The sequence below is a fragment of the Miscanthus floridulus genome, chromosome 12 (genome assembly GCF_019320115.1).
Source record: "Miscanthus floridulus cultivar M001 chromosome 12, ASM1932011v1, whole genome shotgun sequence".
Taxonomy (NCBI): Eukaryota; Viridiplantae; Streptophyta; class Magnoliopsida; order Poales; family Poaceae; genus Miscanthus; species Miscanthus floridulus.
Window position 1 is genome coordinate 55,968,346 of NC_089591.1, and position 5,907 is coordinate 55,974,252.

Consider the following 5,907-nt stretch of genomic DNA (forward strand, 5'->3'; position numbering starts at 1 on the left):
AATCCTAGTTAAACTAGATCTTCTCTCTTCCTTGCGGGGTATCCCGTGGGTCCTGCATCGACAATCACATTATCACATATTAGTGATATCATAGTCATACATCGAGTTTCTAACTTAAAAGAGAACAAATTAGCAAGATTTACTTTATTACATTGCCACACTGGCGGAATCACTCAGAGCACACAGCATCTAGAACAGTTACGGAAGAATGGAGGCGGGTCGCGGAAGCATCTTCATCAACCATCTTGAGCGTAGGACAAGGCCCCTAGTCCTCCCAACCATCTCCCTCTCAAAGTCGTAGTCGGGCTCAAAACTTGCTAAACAATTTTCAGTACGATTTGTACTGGCCACTGGTGTTAGAAGGCTAATTAAAACTTTAATCATGTTCATTATGCATAATCATCAAGCATTGTGTTAAGAATGCATTTCATGTTTCAATTTTAGCCTCCATTTGTTGCATATGTTGTGTTTTATAGGTTGCATGAAATGTTAACAATGATTTCTATTATGGTGTTTTATGATTTTATGGAATGAAAATTTCTTAATCAAACAAAATTTTGCTAAAATAAACTTTGAAGTGAAAAGTGTATTCTATAATATTGCATTAACGTTTGTTTATGTTTCCAAGCCTAATATGTTTAAATTTGTGCTCAAAGTTTGAATCCCATGCGGAATTTTACACTTAGCTATTCTCATCTAGTTCCTGAAAAACATTGTTAAACTTCAATATTTGGAGATTTATAAAATGAATTTTCATAAATAAAATGTGCCCAACTTTTGTTCTTTTGATTGATCCTATGCTTGAGCTTTGAAATTGTGCAATTAGTTGAGATGCTTAGTTACTGTTTGTTCTTAAATTAATTTCCAAAGTTTCTAAGAAAAACAGTTTTCAAAACTATGATAACTGAATCCAGTGTTTCAGTTTCAAGTGCCCGTGTTCCTTATTCTAGATCTCTCTAACCGTTTAGAATTAGAACTTGATCCTCAAAGAAAAGTTGAAGTTGGCATGAAGATGAAAAACTTTTGTTCTTGGATATTTTCAAGTTACCATTAAGTTTTGGGAGAAAATGGAAGACGAAGATGGGGTTTTCGGTCTGAACAGTAACTCGGCAAGCAGTCTGTCTGTCTCATCACCGCCGTGCGCCGTTGGCCGTCTTCGCGCCGACACTCGCGTTTGGACGTGCGGCCGCCCGCGTGGCTCGCTCCAGAAGGTGCCCGCGTTCTCTCCTGCCTCGCCCTCGCCTTATACCTGCCGAGCCGGCCGTCGTTTCTTCTTTTTCTTCTTTCCGCCGTCTCCATCGAGCTTGCTACACCGGCGCAATTAGTCGCGCTCGCTCCATCTTAGTGCGATTGGCCGTGCTCGCAGCTCCGCCTCACTCACGCGCATCGCCTGAGCCCGTTCTCCTAGCCTCTTGCCGTCGCAATCGCCCTCGCGCGCTGTTCCCTTGGCGGCGACCCGCCATAGCCGCCCGAGCTTGAACTCCGTGCGGCCAGGTACCTTCGGCCACCTCCTTCTGCTCTCTCTCTCTTATACCGAGTTTGCCCCACCGTGTAGAAGCTCTAGCTATAGCTCGTTGGACGATTCAAGGTCCGTCCTCGCCGGAGCGGGCTCGCCGGCCGTGCTTGCTCACCGCCGCCATGGCCGTCACCGCGCCCCTGCGTACTCGCTTCGCCTTTAGGATTGAGGCCGAGCCCTGGACGTTCGCCATGACCCCGCCGTGCCGCTGCTCATGTCTTCCTGCCGAATCCTGGCCGGGGATGCCAAGCACACCGACACCGGCCGCCACAATCGCTCCGGGCCGCCTGTGCTTGTGGCCAGGGGGCTACAGGCTACCTCCGGCGAAACCGCTGCCACCCAAGGGTGCGCGCTGGCCTAGGCGTCCTAGCACCACCCCTCGCCGCCAGGCATGGCCTGCGCCGGCCGGATTTGGCCGCTAGCCGGCGCTCCTCTGCTCTGCCCAATCGGGAAGAAGACGAGGGGGCCAGGAGAGTGAATAGGAAGAAGGTGAGGGTGTTAAGTGAGAAGGAATAGAGATAAACAAATAGTTGTTTGGACTTAATTGTGGTTTAGTAAAATGACGAGGACCTTATTGCAAAATCACCAGGCCACGTCCGCCCGCGCCTGCGCGCGCGGCTGGGCCGAGCCGGGCCACTTTAAGCCAAGCGGTCCTTTTCCTTTTTATGCGTTTTGAAAATGTGCTGATTTTTGTGAATTTCATAAGTAATTATAGGAGTATGATAAAATCATGAATTTTTTTTGTGTAGCCTATTAATAATGTGTTATATGTAAGAAAAATATTAAACCTGGAAAATTGATAGTTTTGTCATGTTTAAAATTACCTCTTTTAATTAAGAAATGCAAATTCTATGATTTTTGTAGGCCAATCTAAATATCCAAAAATTATGAAATTTGTTTTTCCACTGTTTTATGATATAGCCAACCTACACAAAAATTTTGGGACCAATTGGATGATGTTTAATTATATCTTTAGTTATATGCTTAATTATTAGTTTATAATTATCAAAAGGACTAATCTAAATCATGAAATGACTTGAATGAGTTTTGGAGTTGATTGAAGACCATGGAACACTTTCATCTCTGCTGATTCATGGCAACTTAGTTACTTGTGTGATATGTTCATGATCCACTTATGATAATAAAAACTAAAAATGATTTTTAGTTTACTTAAGCACTTCTTTATTGGATGCATGTATATATGTGATCTTGCTTGCCCTTTTCTATGCAACGTCTTGGTTAAAAAGGTTAAGCTATAATAGTGCTTTCATGTTAATATCTTATTAATCCCTATTTAGTAAAATCATTGTCTATTAAAAAGCTAATTTTGTTGCTTAAGTGATGCAAGTTTGTAAATAAATGTAAGTGGTTACATCATGTCATGATCCCTGTTTGTATCCATGTTTGAGTTGTGTAGATGTTTATGAAGTCTTGTAATGACATAAGAATAGAATCTCTTGTTAATTGAATGACTAGTAAGCATGTGTTTATGCGAGTTTCTAACCCTTGCTTAGCTTTACCTTGGATGTGTGGCATATGTGTTAGAGCAAATTTTAGTGATGAGCAGAATCAATTCATGTAACCTAAAGAATAGCTTGTCATTTCATATGCTTAATCATGTTTATGCTAATTAACTCTGGCTTATAAATAAGAATAGATTAAATACCCATATATCATCTCCATGTTTAAATTAAGTTAATCTTGTTAGATTTCACTAATGCACTTCCTTGCATCATGTCACGCATTCCATCATGCTTAGCATATTATGGTAGTATGGAATTGTGATGTGTTGTTAATAACCAACTTATGAGTAGATTCCAATTAGGATGGGAATTTAACCACAAACAATTTAAATCCTAATTCGCCCTAGCGACACGATACTTGTGCCCCGTGTTTCCAAACACTTGTGTTATGTTTATGTCACTCAAACATGCATTGCATCCATGCATACCATTTAGGTACAATAACGGGTGATGAATCGATTGGTGGACTACGGAGTTGAACCCAAAGATGGTGTAATAGAGACCAAGTCTAGAAGATAAAGATGATGGTTGATCATGATATGAAGATGAAGCTAACTAACTGACATTGTGCTTCAAACCCAGGCAAGCCCTTGAGCATTACAAGCCTCCTACCTCTCTTTTAAATTCACTCAAGTATACCTTTTGTATTGTGCATTAAGTTATACGAGTTGATTTAAAACCCTATTGCTGCCTGACTTACCTTGTCCACAATATAAACCTGCAACCTTACTAGTATGTACAAGTCGCTCTATGTTTAGCTATGCTTATACCAGTAGAAGTTGGGTGATTCCTGTCATCCACGAGATTTAGGTGGCTACTCGGACACAATTGGCTATATTTGTTATCATGGAAAAGAACCATGTGATAATGGATAACTGGAGATCGGGCGAGATCCGGTGCTATTATGGTTGTTGTTAATGCTGGCTAGGCATGTATTCTTTGATCCTGTCTGTGTTATTTAATGACCGCTTCATTGTTGGACCTTGGTTAAGATTGAAGGTACCAAATACATAACAGGGGCCAAAGTTATAGTTGATCGTGAAGCCGATTAGCTCATTTGGGCTGAGGTATTGGACTGTTAGCGTTGCTGAGAGGGGAGCCTGAAGGAATGGGACTGATCCAAGACCATGTTTGCTACGGGCTTTGGGCAATTCATGTGAGGATGCAGGACCATGAGTTCTGTGAAACGGTCTAGACTCGCCGCTGAATGGAGTGAACGGTGACCCACGCGAGCTAATGAGGGCTCATATGGGTGTGTGTTTGGGAATTGCCTAGCTAGATGTAATCGATTCGAATCGCCGTCTCTCCCGGTTAGTGAGAAACTTGGTCATTGTCCAGCAGTGATGAAACATGATGGTTATGTTGATTATGATAATTGAATATGGTTACTACTATGATGCTTATTAATCAAATGATTGTTATAGGATAGATGGCAAACTTAGCTATAATTGGCTTCACTGAACTTGATGCTAAAATTTGAAAGTAAGGATTACTTTAGTAAGCTCTTTTGCAAAGTATTGCTATCCAACTCACACCACCATATATGGGCTTACATATCCTTAGAGTCTTTTATTTTGTTCTCTTTTGGGTAAGTCTTGCTGAGTATAATTGAATACTCAGGGTTTTATCCCACCCTAGTTGTAGGTGAAGTGCTCTATCTGCTGAAGGTGGAGACTAAGTGCTGGTGGGCTCGATTACTCTGTATATGCTTCTTATCTATGCTTTTGTTGGAGGGTGTCATCTGAGCTAACAATATGATTCAAACTTATGAGTTGGTAATCATTTCAAAGTTATATTGTTTTAACCTAGTATTTGAAACTGAACTTGTATTAATAACTTGTGACCCTATTGTAAGGTTATTTCTGCTACAAACTCTGTATATATGATATGTATTTGCTTAATCAAGTATGATCTTGGTTGTGAAGTTGATTTATCGAGGCCTTCGTGGTACTCGATGGACTATCAGGTTTATATAAGTGACGGTATGTGCGTGTTCAACGTGTTTAGCGGAGACAGTCAGTACTTGATCTTGTATAAATTAGGGCAGTTCTAGTCACAACTGGCTTCCCACCCTATGCTTTGCTTTTGCTTTGTGGAAAGTGGAATGCAAGGGATATCTCAAGAGGACCTATTTATGGTTGTAGTCTTTCCTATGCAAGGTATCATCAAATTTTTAGTAATAATTCATCAAGTTTTAATCCCTCTTATCCACACACATTCTCCCATCCCATCACACACATCTCACCACACTCTCACTCTCTAGGTGGGAAGGACAACTCTCTCTCGTCCTAGCATCATCGGCTCACACTGGAAGGCAACAAAACCCAAGGGGGAGAAAAGAAAGGACTCATCTCTCTACTCGAGGGAAGCATAGGTCATAGAAGTGTCCATATCCTGAGGATACTGGCTATACGTATAGAATGATCAACTCTGCAAAACATGTACACCTATAACCATAAGATCACCATCATCGACGCTACGTATCGTCTAGGACCGATTCTGGCTATCTTTCAATTAGGAACGATACCATCCTGCCACTCAGCCCTAGGGCACCCTAGCTGAACCAGCACACTGAGACTAGGGAGACTGAAAGGTCCTTGTTTGGTTTTGGTAATTAAGTGATAACCTTAGGTGGACTAATTGTATTTATGTGAGATACACAGGATGATTAGTCCACAAATACATGTGTATGTGTGAGCAACATATGCCATGATGGTGAAGATGGTTTGAACTTTGTAAAAGGCTCACACATATGATGATGGAGGAACTCATTGCATATGAGACATCACATGGAGTCATGTGACCAAGGTGGAGAAGATCAATATGAGGCTCAACTCGACGGACCGGTTATAATTGTGAAGGGTAAGT

At 41.5% G+C, this 5,907-nt stretch overlaps 1 long non-coding RNA gene across 1 annotated transcript; it reads left to right on the forward strand.

Moving 5' to 3' along the window:
- The first annotated feature begins 1,222 nt into the window (after positions 1 to 1,222).
- On the forward strand, positions 1,223 to 4,936 carry LOC136497831 (uncharacterized). The gene is made up of 3 exons (XR_010769448.1): positions 1,223 to 1,494; positions 3,475 to 3,621; positions 4,684 to 4,936. It is a non-coding gene; the product is annotated as an uncharacterized lncRNA (long non-coding RNA).
- The last annotated feature ends 971 nt before the right edge of the window (positions 4,937 to 5,907 follow it).